Source organism: Amphibalanus amphitrite, unplaced genomic scaffold, assembly GCF_019059575.1.
Source record: "Amphibalanus amphitrite isolate SeventyFive unplaced genomic scaffold, NRLGWU_Aamphi_draft 000672F_arrow, whole genome shotgun sequence".
NCBI lineage: Eukaryota > Metazoa > Arthropoda > Thecostraca > Balanomorpha > Balanidae > Amphibalanus > Amphibalanus amphitrite.
The window spans coordinates 52,080-68,680 of NW_024882166.1; positions in this window are offsets into that span (position 1 = coordinate 52,080).

Sequence of the window (16,601 nt, forward strand, 5' to 3'; positions counted from 1 at the left end):
CGTCATTTCTGAGATTAGACGGAATTTGGTTATCATAAAAGGACGAAGACGAAAGACGGAACCCGTTAAAAGAACGAAGCCAGATTGACGCTACCCCACCCAAAAGGACGCGTTTCCGTATCAAAAAGAGACAGAGTAACACTTGGTGTATTATCATATATCGTTCAAGCGCTTAGCCGTATTCCGGGCCGGCTCTGAAAGACTGAATCGGGCGGGGGCCTTTTTGGCCCCCGTCAGAACTCAAAAAGTCTGAATTGTTGTGAGCACTGTTTTGAGAGACATAGACATACTTAAAAATATTATCAAAAAAAGTAACCGTACTCTCATAACGGTTACTTTTTTTGTACGGTTACTTTTTTTGATTATATTTTTAAGACCTCAAAAAGCACGAATCGTAGCGACAAACGGCAACGGCGTTTGATAGTTGGTTGAACGACTAACAACTTTTGTAAACAACTTTTTTGGGTCAGGTCAATATTGAGGTCGCCAGAGGTCATAACAAATAACATGGCTTATAACGACCTACATAGATAGGTCAACTTCAAAATCTGACCTAGGAAGGTCACGCTGGGTACCAATCGGCGCGTCATGACGGATGACCAGGCGAACGGTTTGGTACACTAACAACTATTTAGCCCCATCATGTCGTGATTTATTGGCTAAAAACTGTTGATGACCTCACCTCACCTCAGATGATCCTTCTCGGTGCCCCTGTCAGTAAATGCCACCTGGGTGCTTACAGATCAGATAATCTGACGTAATTCAGAAAGAATTGGGTGGTTTTGACTCGTTTTCTGGAAGCAGGACACAGTTCATTATATTTTCCAATAAGCTTGTCACGATTCTGACCTGACTGACGTCTGCAAGATTGAACCTATACGGTTATCAATTTTTTATGTGTGAATGATGCCACGTTTACTTGCTGTAAGTAAAACATGGTTTCGTTAGTAAATTTTCCTAGGTCCAGGTGGTTTGCTTCATTTACGCCGTAGATGAAACAAACAATCGATGGATAGGTATATATTAATTTCCCGGTCAAATAAATTATTATGAGTTGTGCGAAGCATGGCTATGGGAATATCACCACGGTCTGATAAATGGTTTGGGTAATTGCATCCATCGTAAAAATACCAACACAGCCACAGAGGGCTTCCTCTCTACAGATTGCCTCTTATCTACAGAGGGCATCCTCTACAGAGGGCATCCTCTCTACAGAGGGCATCCTCTCTACAGAGGGCCTCCTCTCTAGTCTCTACAGGGACCTCCTCTCTACAGAGGGCTTCCTATCTATGTAGGGCCTCCTCTCTTCAGAGTCTCGTCTCTACACAGGACCTCCTCTATACCGAGGACCTCATCTCTGCAAAGGGCCTCCTCTCTTCAGAGGGTCTTCACTCTACTGAGGGCCTCCTACCTACAGAGGACCTCCTTTCTACTGAGGGAGTCCTCTACAGAGGGCCTCCTCTCTTCAGACGATCTCCTCTCTACAGAGGGCCTCCTCTCTACAGAGGGCCTCCTTTTTACAGAGTGCCTCTTTTTTACAGAGGGCCTCTTTTTACAGAGGGCCTCCTTTTTGCAGAGGGCCTCCTCTCTACAGGGGGTCTCCTCTCTAAGGGGCCTCCTCTCTACACAGGGCCTCCTACCCACAGAGGGCCTCCTCTCTACTGAGGAGTCAGAGGGGCCTTAGCGGTCACACACAGACACTAGTGGTTATTCACAGGAGATGAGAAGGGCCCTAGCTGTCACTTGTCAGGCTGGTCAGAGGGCCCTGATTGTTCTGACGTCATTTTTTAGATTCCCGGGTGAAATTCGTTCGCCTCCGACGTGATTTTGGCCAACGTGGGCCTTCGGCCCACGTTGGATTCAGGCCGAAAGGATTCAGGCCAACGTGGGCCTTCGGCCCACGTTGGCCTGAATCCTTTCGGGGGGCCTCCTGAAACCCCAAGGGAGGGGCGGGCGCCCCCTCCGCCCCCCCTTGGCTACGTCCTTGCATGTCCACGGGGTATGTCCGCTACATGCTAAGGAAACGGCGGTGACACGGTAAATGTGCTAACTTACCTATGTATAAGCTACTGTCTATCTATGTTATGCATGACAGTGACATGACCTATCTATGCAATGCATAACATGGCCTACCTAGGCACTGTAGCCTGAGGCAGTGCCTAAGTAGGTGTGACTTTTTATGCATGACATACAATGCCTTTATAAGACGTTCAACAAGCAAAGCTCTTCAAAAGAAGCTCGAAACAAAAGCGCCAGATATTCCAAGAAAAAGAGGAGCGGCCAGCGAATGCCTCCACTTTATCATCCAAAGCACCCATTGCAAAAGTCCCGGCGGCCAGGCCGTGTCTTCCGTTCACAGTGGGCCGAGCCGGCTTCAAGACGCCGCCGGGCGCCGGCCAATGGATGCGCTCGGCTGTCTCTGACCGACCAATCAGCGGTCGGCGATGATAGTAGGATGGTCTGAGACAGACAGCGCCGACGAGGCTCCTCCCTCGCGGCGGCGGCGGCTGACGGCGGCGGCTGGTGGTGGTGGCGGTCGATGTGCATTCATTCCATGCCCCAGCTCATCACTGGGTGTACTCTCGTAGGCTCTCGATTTTCGAATAGCTGAAACTGATATTGAATACTGCACAAACTTATTTCTAAGTAAAACATCGAACGATTAAAACTTATTTTAATCATTAACTATGCCAGATTTCAGATTATTTCGATCTATACGAGGTGGGAAGGTATTAAAAGTTACGATGGAGCAGAGTTGCCGGTAGTCTCATTAGTTTTCTTTCATTTAAATCCTTTTTCTCTTTTGTATATGCATGAAAGACTTGACATGCTGAAATTTGCACTAACCCGTTGGTTTCTACTTTCTGGCACCTTTATGAAACACCTGGCAGTGGCACCTTTAGGAGCTGGACTGAGGTTAGTAGGAACTGACCGCTCCTGGACCTGAGCTCTTGAATTTGCACCACTGCACTGATAGGAAGGTATGCATGCCGCTGCAACACAATTCACAGCTAGTCCCGCAATCCAGGTCATGATGGACGACCTGGAAATTGTACAGGAACGCAATGTCGCATCGGAAAGTGCAAATGAGAACAAATGGGAGGCCGGAAATGGTTGTTATTTGAATGCGCCATACTGCTGTTTGGGCTTACATAAACCAACACGATGAACGGTAAATACAAGACGATCAATATAAAGGGAGCAACTGGTTTGTAATCATACGTGGGACCGTGTTCTATCATATGTATATTATTACAAATCCCTCGACCATTCCTTACCCGTCGTCTTTCGGGGTTCTGAGACGTTAGACGTTTCCTCTTGGTGCACCTGCACCCCTCCCAGCCCCCCGCTGTGTTTCTGGGGGAGGGGGGGGGGAGGCGGCAGTTACCTGTCCCCGGGGTGGCCGCGCCGCGCCGCACCGCCGGATGGCGCCGCATTAGCCGCCTCCCTGCGCCGTAACTCGCGCAGACGCGCCGCTAATCGCCGCCGCCGCCGCTCGACGCCCGTCGTTACCGACGTTGCGCCAATTACCGCGGCGTAATGGCAGGTGCCCCCGGGTCGCCGACGCCGACGGAAGCGCCGCTGTCCGAGCAAAGTACGCCGCGGGCACGTGCCGCCGAGCTGACGAATCGCGCCCGTCACCGATGGACGGCGCTCCCGCCGGGCGGTGGACGGGTACAGATGAACCGTGTGGAACCGATATGTCCATTGTCCATTGACCCTTTACCCCCACCCCCCCACGTACACACCGCACAGCAGGCGTGCTACTTGAGGTCACTGAAAAGTTGGCTGTCACAGGAGCATATGTCGTGATGGAGTTGGTCCCTTTGCGGAAACGTAAAAAGGCGAGCGGTGCCGGCGACCCCGCAAGACCCAGTGACGTACCCAAGGGGGGGGGCCACGGGGGCCAAGGCCCCCCCTGAGCGCCGAAGGCGCTCAGGGGGCCCCTCAGGCCCCAGGATATTTTTTAAACACTGGACAAAACGTCTTTTACTCGGAAGAAAAATTGATATTAAAGTTTCATTTATGTGCCCTGGGTACCCGAGGGGCCCCTGCAGTCATCCAAAGGCCCCCAGTTTCCCGGGCCCCTGGTCGCCTAGGGGGCCTCTGGTAGCCGGGGGCCTGGTCTCATGGGGGCCCCTGATAGCCTGTGGCCCCTAGTCGCCTAGGGGCCCCTGGTCGCATGGGGGGCCTCTGGTCGCATGAGGCCCCTGATCGACTGGGGCCCCTAGTTGCCTAGGGGCCCTGATAGCCCGGGGCCTGGTCGTATGGGCCCCTGATAGTTTGTGGCCCCTAGTCGCCTAGGGGGCCCCAGTCGCATGGGGGGCCTCTGGTTGCATGATATTGAGGCCCCTGATCGCCTGGGGGTACCTAGTCGCCCAGGGGGCCCCTGGTAGCCGGAGAGCCTGGTCGCATGGGGGCCCCTGGTTGCCTGGGGCTCCCGGTCGCCCCTAGTCGCCTGGGGGACCCTGGTCGCCTTGGGCCCCTGGTAGCCTGGGATCCCCTGGTCGCCTGGGGGCCCCTGGTAGCCGGGGGCCTGGTCGCATGGGGCCCCCTGGTCGCCTGGGGGCCCCTGATCGCTTTGGGGACCTGATCGCATTGGCCCTTGGTCGCCTGGAGGGCCCTGGTCGCCTGGGGCAGTGGGGCCCCTAGTCATCTGGAGGACCTGGTCGCCTGGGAACCCCTGGTCGACTGGGGGCCCCTGGTCGTCTGAAAGTACGCTTATCACCTGATTGATCCCAAATCATCTGAGTGGCTACTGGCTACTGGATATACGAGTAAGTAGTGACTGGAGTAGGCACTCATCTGAAGGAGCCAATATCTTTCACGGTGCCGGAGATATCACAGAAAAACAAAAAGGCTAAACTGAATACCCCCAACCTTGGCCCCAAAGGCGTCATTGGCTAACACAGGGATGTGGGTCGACTTGCAATCGCATTTCCTCCTAAGTCCTATTCCTCCAATTAATACAGAGTGTCCCAGAATTACACAAACATGTATTTTCTGGCTAAAAGTACAATTGCGCTCGATTCCTAGTGAAACATATAATAGCCGCGTTTACATAGGGCTAGTTGCCAGATAGTGGAATTCCGATAACGAGACATTCATTCCCCATTATATACCTACATATCCGGAATTGGAGGATGTTCACTGTTCAGTAATTGAGGCGCTCGCTCATAAAATGCTGTGCGTTTCATGCACACTCCTCAAGCAAAAATATTTGTACTTTCCAATTATCCACATTTTCTCAAGGCTTAGACCGTTACAGAGACCGTTTTAATTGACTTTGATGAAGTTGAACGCGAGAAATCACAACCAAATGCTACATATGTCCGTGAAGTTAGCGTCAGCAACAGCAACGAATACAGCGTCGGATTCAGAATCGCTTCAAAAACTGCCATCAGGTCAATTGGGGGACGGGGAACACGAATATGACATTTATTTTGCCCTAGCTCCCTTCCTTCATCCCTTAATCGTCCCTTAAAGAACGGGGCGCGTCAAAAGTGCCCCAAGGCTTCGTCTGATCGCCAAAATAAGGGTCGCAATCGATTCCTCGGGTCAATATATAACCTCAGTCGAAGGTTCCAGACCTGTGGCTCCTATCCCTCATCCCTTAATCGTCCCTTAAAGGACGGGGCGCGTCAAAAGTGCCCCAAGGCTTCGTCTGATCGCCAAAATAAGGGTCGCAATCGATTCCTCGGGTCAATATATAACCTCAGTCGAAGGTTCCAGACCTGTGGCTCCTATCCCTCATCCCTTAATCGTCCCTTAAAGGACGGGGCGCGTCAAAAGTGCCCCAAGGCTTCGTCTGATCGCCAAAATAAGGGTCGCAATCGATTCCTCGGGTCAATATCTAACCTCAGTCGAAGGTTCCAGACCTGTGGCTCCTATCCCTCATCCCTTAATCGTCCCTTAAAGGACGGGGCGCGTCAAAAGTGCCTCAAGGCTTCGTCTGATCGCCAAAATAATGGTCGCAATCGATTCGTCGGGTCAATATCTAACCTCAGTCGAAGGTTCCAGACCTGTGGCTCCTATCCCTCATCCCTTAATCGTCCCTTAAAGGACGGGGCGCGTCAAAAGTGCCCCAAGGCTTCGTCTGATCGCCAAAATAATGGTCGCAATCGATTCCTCGGGTCAATATCTAACCTCAGTCGAAGGTTCCAGACCTGTGGCTCCTATCCCTCATCCCTTAATTGTCCCTTAAAGGACGGGGCGCGTCAAAAGTGCCCCAAGGCTTCGTCTGATCGCCAAAATGATGGTCGCAATCGATTCCTCGGGTCAATATCTAACCTCAGTCGAATGTTCCAGACCTGTGGCTCCTATCCCTCATCCCTTAATCGTCCCTTAAAGGACGGGGCGCGTCAAAAGTGCCCCAAGGCTTCGTCTGATCGCCAAAATAATGGTCGCAATCGATTCCTCGGGTCAATATCTAACCTCAGTCGAAGGTTCCAGAGCTGTGGCTCCTATCCCTCATCCCTTAATCGTCCCTTAAAGGACGGGGCGCGTCAAAAGTGCCCCAAGGCTTCGTCTGATCGCCAAAATAAGGGTCGCAATCGATTCCTCGGGTCAATATCTAACCTCAGTCGAAGGTACCAGACCTGTGGCTCCTATCCCTCATCCCTTAATCGTCCCTTAAAGGACGGGGCGCGTCAAAAGTGCCCCAAGGCTTCGTCTGATCGCCAAAATAATGGTCGCAATCGATTCCTCGGGTCAATATCTAACCTCAGTCGAATGTTCCAGACCTGTGGCTCGTATCCCTCATCCCTTAATCGTCCCTTAAAGGACGGGGCGCGTCAAAAGTGCCCCAAGGCTTCGTCTGATCGCCAAAATAAGGGTCGCAATCGATTCCTCGGGTCAATATCTAACCTCAGTCGAAGGTTCCAGAGCTGTGGCTCCTATCCCTCATCCCTTAATCGTCCCTTAAATGACGGGGCGCGTCAAAAGTGCCCCAAGGCTTCGTCTGATCGCCAAAATAAGGGTCGCAATCGATTCCTCGGGTCAATATCTAACCTCAGTCGAAGGTTCCAGACCTGTGGCTCCTATCCCTCATCCCTTAATCGTCCCTTTAAGGACGGGGCGCGTCATAAGTGCCCCAAGGCTTCGTCTGATCGCCAAAATAAGGGTCGCAATCGATTCCTCTGGTCAATATCTAACCTCAGTCGAAGGTTCCAGACCTGTGGCTCCTATCCCTCATCCCTTAATCGTCCCTTAAAGGACGGGGCGCGTCAAAAGTGCCCCAAGGCTTCGTCTGATCGCCAAAATAAGGGTCGCAATCGATTCCTCGGGTCAATATCTAACCTCAGTCGAAGGTTCCAGACCTGTGGTTCCTATCCCTCATCCCTTAATCGTCCCTTAAAGGACGGGGCGCGTCAAAAATGCCTCAAGGCTTCGTCTGATCGCCAAAATAATGGTCGCAATCGATTCCTCGGGTCAATATCTAACCTCAGTCGAAGGTTCCAGACCTGTGGCTCCTATCCCTCATCCCTTAATCGTCCCTTAAAGGACGGGGCGCGTAAAAAGTGCCCCAAGGCTTCGTCTGATCGCCAAAATAAGGGTCGCAATCGATTCCTCGGGTCAATATCTAACCTCAGTCGAAGGTTCCAGACCTGTGGCTCCTATCCCTCATCCCTTAATCGTCCCTTAAAGGACGGGGCGCGTCAAAAGTGCCCCAAGGCTTCGTCTGATCGCCAAAATAAGGATCGCAATCGATTCCTCGGGTCAATATCTAACCTCAGTCGAAGGTTCCAGACCTGTGGCTCCTATCCCTCATCCCTTAATCGTCCCTTAAAGGACGGGGCGCGTCAAAAGTGCCCCAAGGCTTCGTCTGATCGCCAAAATAAGGGTCGCAATCGATTCCTCGGGTCAATATCTAACCTCAGTCGAAGGTTCCAGAGCTGTGGCTCCTATCCCTCATCCCTTAATCGTCCCTTAAAGGACGGGGCGCGTCAAAAGTGCCCCAAGGCTTCGTCTGATCGCCAAAATAAGGGTCGCAATCGATTCCTCGGGTCAATATCTAACCTCAGTCGAATGTTCCAGACCTGTGGCTCCTATCCCTCATCCTTTAATCGTCCCTTAAAGGACGGGGCGCGTCAAAAGTGCCCCAAGGCTTCGTCTGATCGCCAAAATAAGGGTCGCAATCGATTCCTCGGGTCAATATCTAACCTCAGTCGAATGTTCCAGACCTGTGGTTCCTATCCCTCATCCCTTAATCGTCCCTTAAAGGACGGGGCGCGTCAAAAGTGCCTCAAGGCTTCGTCTGATCGCCAAAATAAGGGTCGCAATCGATTCCTCGGGTCAATATCTAACCTCAGTCGAAGGTTCCAGACCTGTGGCTCCTATCCCTCATCCCTTAATCGTCCCTTAAAGGACGGGGCGCGTCAAAAGTGCCCCAAGGCTTCGTCTGATCGCCAAAATAAGGGTCGCAATCGATTCCTCGGGTCAATATCTAACCTCAGTCGAAGGTTCCAGACCTGTGGCTCCTATCCCTCATCCCTTAATCGTCCCTTAAAGGACGGGGCGCGTCAAAAGTGCCCCAAGGCTTCGTCTGATCGCCAAAATAAGGGTCGCAATCGATTCCTCGGGTCAATATCTAACCTCAGTCGAAGGTTCCAGACCTGTGGCTCCTATCCCTCATCCTTTAATCGTCCCTTAAAGGACGGGGCGCGTCAAAAGTGCCCCAAGGCTTCGTCTGATCGCCAAAATAAGGGTCGCAATCGATTCCTCGGGTCAATATCTAACCTCAGTCGAAGGTTCCAGACCTGTGGTTCCTATCCCTCATCCCTTAATCGTCCCTTAAAGGACGGGGCGCGTCAAAAGTGCCTCAAGGCTTCGTCTGATCGCCAAAATAAGGGTCGCAATCGATTCCTCGGGTCAATATCTAACCTCAGTCGAAGGTTCCAGACCTGTGGTTCCTATCCCTCATCCCTTAATCGTCCCTTAAAGGACGGGGCGCGTCAAAAGTGCCTCAAGGCTTCGTCTGATCGCCAAAATAAGGGTCGCAATCGATTCCTCGGGTCAATATCTAACCTCAGTCGAAGGTTCCAGACCTGTGGCTCCTATCCCTCATCCCTTAATCGTCCCTTAAAGGACGGGGCGCGTCAAAAGTGCCCCAAGGCTTCGTCTGATCGCCAAAATAAGGGTCGCAATCGATTCCTCGGGTCAATATCTAACCTCAGTCGAAGGTTCCAGACCTGTGGCTCCTATCCCTCATCCTTTAATCGTCCCTTAAAGGACGGGGCGCGTCAAAAGTGCCCCAAGGCTTCGTCTGATCGCCAAAATAAGGGTCGCAATCGATTCCTCGGGTCAATATCTAACCTCAGTCGAAGGTTCCAGACCTGTGGTTCCTATCCCTCATCCCTTAATCGTCCCTTAAAGGACGGGGCGCGTCAAAAGTGCCTCAAGGCTTCGTCTGATCGCCAAAATAAGGGTCGCAATCAATTCCTCGGGTCAATATCTAACCTCAGTCGAAGGTTCCAGACCTGTGGCTCCTATCCCTCATCCCTTAATCCCTCATGGTCGCAATTCCCTCATCCCTTAAATAATGGTCGCAACCGATTGCGACCATTATTTCGGCGATCAGACGAAGCCTTGGGGCACTTTTGACGCGCCCCGTCCTTTAGGGGACGATTAAGGGATGAAGGATAGGAGCCACAGGTCTGGAACCTTCGACTGAGGTTAGATATTGACCCGAGGAATCGATTGCGACCCTTATTTTGGCGATAAGACGAAGCCTTGGGGCACTTTTGACGCGCCCCGTCCTTTAAGGGACGATTAAGGGATGAGGGATAGGAGCCACAGGTCTGGAACCTTCGACTGAGGTTAGTTATTGACCCGAGGAATCGATTGCGACCCTTATTTTGGCGATCAGACGAAGCCTTGGGGCACTTTTGACGCGCCCCGTCCTTTAGGGGACGATTCAGGGATGAGGGATAGGAGCCACAGGTCTGGAACCTTCGACTGAGGTTAGATATTGACCCGAGGAATCGATTGCGACCCTTATTTTGGCGATCAGACGAAGCCTTGGGGCACTTTTGACGCGCCCCATCCTTTAGGGGACGATTAAGGGATGAGGGATAGGAGCCACAGGTCTGGAACATTCGACTGAGGTTAGATATTGACCCGAGGAATCGATTGCGACCCTTATTTTGGCGATCAGACGAAGCCTTGGGGCACTTTTGACGCGCCCCGTCCTTTAAGGGACGATTAAGGGATGAGGGATAGGAGCCACAGGTCTGGAACCTTCGACTGAGGTTAGATATTGACCCGAGGAATCGATTGCGACCCTTATTTTGGCGATCAGACGAAGCCTTGGGGCACTTTTGACGCGCCCCGTCCTTTAAGGGACGATTAAGGGATGAGGGATAGGAGCCACAGGTCTGGAACCTTCGACTGAGGTTAGATATTGACCCGAGGAATCGATTGCGACCCTTATTTTGGCGATCAGACGAAGCCTTGGGGCACTTTTGACGCGCCCCGTCCTTTAAGGGACGATTAAGGGATGAGGGATAGGAGCCACAGGTCTGGAACCTTCGACTGAGGTTAGATATTGACCCGAGGAATCGATTGCGACCCTTATTTTGGCGATCAGACGAAGCCTTGGGGCACTTTTGACGCGCCCCGTCCTTTGAGGGACGATTAAGGGATGAGGGATAGGAGCCACAGGTCTGGAACCTTCGACTGAGGTTAGATATTGACCCGAGGAATCGATTGCGACCCTTATTTTGGCGATCAGACGAAGCCTTGGGGCACTTTTGACGCGCCCCGTCCTTTAGGGGACGATTAAGGGATGAGGGATAGGAGCCACAGGTCTGGAACCTTCGACTGAGGTTAGATATTGACCCGGGGAATCGATTGCGACCCTTATTTTGGCGATCAGACGAAGCCTTGGGGCACTTTTGACGCGCCCCGTCCTTTAAGGGACGATTAAGAGATGAGGGATAGGAGCCACAGGTCTGGAACCTTCGACTGAGGTTAGATATTGACCCGAGGAATCGATTGCGACCCTTATTTTGGCGATCAGACGAAGCCTTGGGGCACTTTTGACGCGCCCCGTCCTTTAGGGGACGATTAAGGGATGAGGGATAGGAGCCACAGGTCTGGAACCTTCGACTGAGGTCAGATATTGACCCGAGGAATCGATTGCGACCCTTATTTTGGCGATCAGACGAAGCCTTGGGGCACTTTTGACGCGCCCCGTCCTTTAAGGGACGATTAAGGGATGAGGGATAGGAGCCACAGGTCTGGAACCTTCGACTGAGGTTAGATATTGACCCGAGGAATCGATTGCGACCCTTATTTTGGCGATCAGACGAAGCCTTGGGGCACTTTTGACGCGCCCCGTCCTTTAAGGGACGATTAAGGGATGAAGGAAGGGAGCTAGGGCAAAATAAATGTCATATTCGTGTTCTCCGTCCCCCAATTGATCTGATGGCAGTTTTAGAAGCGATTCTGAATCCGACGCTGTATTCGTTGCTGTTGCTGACGCTAACTTCACGGACATATGCTACATTAGGTTGTAAAGAACTGAATTGCGTTTTCCCACACACGTGACGTTTTCTCACCTACGTCTGCAGGAGAGACCGGACCCACTATGCCCCCCCCCCCCCACCATCGAAAGGTTCTTCATGACTCTCGGGGGCCCCCGGGGAACCTGGGGGCCCTATACACTGTGGGGGGCCCCTTCGAAAGCAGGTGGCCCCCTCCTGGGCGAAATCCTGGGTACGTGCCTGGGCCAAGACCTGCCATTACCACCGAGGTATATTCAGTATTCACTGAAGATTGGGCAAAAGAAAGAATAATGAAATGTCTGAAATACGAAAAATGCTTAGACTTCTGACTTTGCATGTTACGACTTAACGGCGGCCTGGGGTAGGATTTTCTGATGATGTTTATTGACCGTGTCTGACGATGGCTGGCTGAGATTGGCTGGCGGTGACTATCTGGAGACTATCGGTGACACTCGGTGACCAGCAGTGCCTGGCGGCATGTGGCGACTGCCTGGCGGTGAGTAGCTCTGTCTGGCAGTGAGGTGACTAACTATTCCCGTGACCGGCGCTGCGGTAACCGATCTACCTGTTCTCCCGACCATCAGTGCGCAGTCACGCCCCCGGGCCGGCCGGCGGACACGGCTTGGCGCCTCCGATTACCCCGCCTGTCACCCGCACCTGACACCGCCACCTGACACCGACTGACACCGCCACCTGACACCGACTGACACCGGCGGGTGACGGCTGTGACGGACGCGTCACACCGCCCAGAGTGACGGCGCGTCACGGCCGACCTGCACCAACAGCCGGAGAGAAATCGTTAGACCTACTTACATACACCAACAGTGTAAAACACTACAGGCATACACCAACGCGGACAAGATATACAAGTGTCCAACAATGTAAAACGCCGCAAAACGACCTACACCAACAGGGAGTGTAACGCTGCAGCACGCTTCAGAGTAATGCTTTGAATCATATCAGTTCTGACTTCTGAATGCGAATAAGACGCCACGGACAACATAAAAAGAAAAAGAAAAACAGTACCTATAGGATGCCACAGACATACATCAACGGACTTATTCACTAGTCCAGGAATATAGGGAGGCTGCTAAGGGAAGTTTTAAACTTCAGAGTTCAGTTATTATTTCACACAAACAACATAAAAGTAGTGATGATTTAAATCATGCACATTGCACAAGAGCAGTAGTTAAATACCTAATGGTACAGACAATCTACCAAAACACAATCGTATCCTCCTGCAATACCAGATACCAGTCATGGACCTGCTTGAGACGTAGGCTATTAGTAAGTGTAGGTATAGGTATATAATATAATAATGTATAAGTGTATGCATGTTTGACTAAGTTTAGAATTACCAGTACATTGTTTTGGCTAATGGTCAGTATCCCGAATTACTTGCTCCGCTTTACACAGTAGGTATTGCTTCCAGAACGGCACATTTAGGGCGCTTCACAAAATAAAATGGTGAGCATGGTGGTAGCTATTCAGCCGCTGTTCTGCACGCAACCATATCCATAAGCTGCCCAGTGCCCATAGCCATAGCCATAAGCAAAGGTCAGACCTAAAAAGAATATATAATGGTCTAATAAAGTAATATGGGTAAAATAAAACAATAATATTGGTAGTTATAATACCTATTGGTATATAAACAAAAGTAAAAAACAGCCTAAAAACAGCATAGGATCGCATCAATCAGCCAATGGATAGGTACTAAATTGAAAGGAAATATAAATAGGTACATTACTGTAAAACCTTAGAAGGTAGTTAGAGAAGCCAGGCGAGAGCCAGCTCACTATGGTTGGAAACGGCCTCACGGATGGCCGGGGGTCAACGCGAAAAAATGTTTTGCCCATAACTTGTTAATGCGTAGACCGACTGCGATGAAACTTTGCATAGGTATACCAGTGTCTTTCGTGCATCATACAGTAACTCAGAAATGACGAGGTCACGTCACGTCACGCGTGTGTGACGTCATCATTGCAAGTATGCTATAAGTCGCCTATGTCTTTCGTTATGTTATCGATATCGCTAGGCATTTTGAACATGTTTTGAATACTGCTATTACTGAATGGATATTGTTGTTATGCTTTAAGGCGAGAAATATCAACGTAGTGACGCACAGTGTCTTACTATTGGTCATAAAGGGTCAAAAATTTGGAGAAAGAGTATTTATGATTTTTTTTAGCTTGGGCAAAAAAGTAAGAAATAAAATGACGATCAAATGACAAAACATGCGTCAGATTAACCCGGCAGTTGCTAGGGTATTTCCCCATCCGCCGTTTGCCGGGGGGGGGGCGTTCAACGCCCCCAGCCGATAACTCGCGAACAAATAGGCGCAGCGAAACGCACGAGGCGCGGCAAACGAAAGAAGAACGCGACGAGACGATTCACATGAATACTTTAAAGTTGAATTTCGAGGTCACAGGTCGGGTCAAGGTCAGGTCAAACACTTGAAATCGGGCTTTCAGTAGCATGGACTTTAGAACCTCGCAATCGGTGCCTCGCGTTTCGCGTTTCGATTATATCGTCATCAGTTGGTCCTAAATAAATTCAGTCATCAGTTGGTCCTAAACAATCTGTCACAACTGTCACAACTGTCACAACCCTTCATATAAGTGCTAAAAGAGTGTCAGATCAATGTAGGGGTCGGTCAAACATAGGCCACTGGCCAGGGTCAAAGTCAGGTCAATCAGGTAAGCACATAACCCCGAAAATTAAAACTGGTACCTATTCGCAGCCCATGCATGACACATGTTTTATGGGTACTTTTGGGCGTAGAACACGATGGTGACATTCATTTTATCATAAGAGTACGTGGCTGGTTGAAAAAGATCAATTTCAGAAATGCATGCATCATGGTCGTGAAGTAGTCACGAGAAATTGCACTCAAAACTTTTTTACTACCTCCTGGAGGGTTCATTTTCATCAAACCAGCAAGATAAGAGTATATTGAAAGGGTAACTCTTTGCTACCATTATGTGCATAGTAACGGTACGTGGTTGATATGAACTTATTCGCCAGCGAAGAGTATTATTACCATGCAAATATCAATATTACTCTCGCGATCCAGAACATCCCGAAAACTCTTTCCTTCTGGGTATCGTGACTCGTGTACAGATAGTCGTTTCATGCGTGGATCTTGTTTACCCTCGTGAAGATGATATTTGAAATGGAATCACTCAGCCAATCAGAAACGAGATCGGCCGTTTGCGGTTTGAAGGCCGCGCGCATCTGTCAGTTTTCGGCCGTTGGTCTCCGAGAGCGGATGTGAGCAGTGTCGGTGCCGCGCGGCGTGGCCGTTGGTGATTGTGCTTGTGTGCTGTTCATCGCCTATAGAGCCTCTGTGGACATTTTATTGTAAGTACCGATGTGCTAGAGCATTGCATGCCGTTGAGTGGTGCTAATTTGACCTGGTTAACAGGACCCCGTGCACGGCCACGTGGCCTAGGTTGTGAGTACGTACATTAATTTTGTTGTGATGCTACAAGTTTATGCATTTTGTTGGTGACTTTGAAAAAGCCTTGCACTGTAGTGATCCAGTCTCATTACCTCACGCAGACGGGCGACCACCCAGGAACGCCGTCGCTCTCTTCAAATATTGTGCGCTGTGCCTTATCCAATATAAGGGCGCTGAATGTCTTGTATTCACATTCAAAGTGCATTCAAGTTGTATCGTGGTGTTTATTTACCGCTTGTGCATTGCTGAACGCTTCGTATAAATTCGTATGCATAAGTGAAGAGTCTCACAATGTTCATGGCTGGTGTGCCCCTCGTATTGTTTGTACGGAAGCCAAATATACATTGTTGCTCTTGAAGCATGTTTTTTAGTTGGTGAGCTCCGGTTAACAGAAGCTTCGCGAAGCTTCTGAAGCAAGCGTCTGTGAGTCTGTTACCATCCTCTGGGGGGTTTACACTAAAGGAAAGAGTAAACATTACCATGTGACAAAGGGTAGGCCAGAAGAACATGCTCTCTGTATGAGGGTAAAGCACAGAGTAGATGATGCGTTACTCCCTAGAAAAGGGTTCCGTTTAAGATTTACCCTTTCAAAGAGTGTAACCCAAAAAATGTTACACTCTAGACAAGAGTAAATCAAAAGAGTTTACCATTCAGAAGATGGTAAAAAACGTCTGTGTGTCATGTTACCCCTCCCTGGCGAGTTTACTCTTCATGAAAGAGTAAAATTTACCACCTGGAAGGTGGTAAAAAGCGTCTGTGTGTCAAGCTACCATGCTATGGCGGGTTTACCCTTCAGGAAATGGTAAAAAAGTTTTCAGTGTGCCAACATTCAGTTCAAGATTTTGGAAAATGTAGAACGATGATCAAAAACCATAGATAGCCATTTGATTTGCCATGGTATTGGCAGTGTAATGGCGTTTACAGCATGTCTGTATGTCTGCTCTGTCGGTGGATATCCATATCCATACTCCAGGATATCCATACACGTTTGCACGATATCCATACTCCAGGTGCAGGGGCGAGCAGTTACTTCTTACGAGGGGTGCGGAGTCGAAGTCAGAGTCGGAGTCAGAGTCGGAGTCGGAGTCAGAGTCGCCCAGAGTCGTGGCAACGAGCCAGGAGTCGGAGTCGGAGTCGGGATCGGTCAGGAGCCCGCAGTGGAAGTCGGAGTCGGTCCGAATCGGAACAGCTCCATCACGACTCCGAAACACTGGCAGGGGTCCGGAGTCGGAGACAGAGTCGGCCGGAGTCATGGCAACGAGTCAGGAGTCGGAGTCGTAGTCGGAGTCGGATTTGGCGCCACCACGACTCCGCAAACCTGCTTCTTACCATCATTTATAAGGATAAGCGATTGCAAGACTGACGAAGCGACGGGTAGGTACGCCTCGGGAGATGAAGCTTCACGGACGATTTTGCGCACAAGTGCGCAGTCTGCTTTTACGTTCCCCTTACGCAGAATTGAACAGAGATTTATTCTGCCAAAAAGCTCAATGGAGGTCGATGGAGAACTTTTTGTATGTCCAATGAAACATAAACGTAATTTTGCAAATATTGCTGTGGTGACACTGCAAACAGAATGCAATGCCGTTCCTGATTTTGAACACGCATGGGAAAAAGAGTCACTCCACTCGATA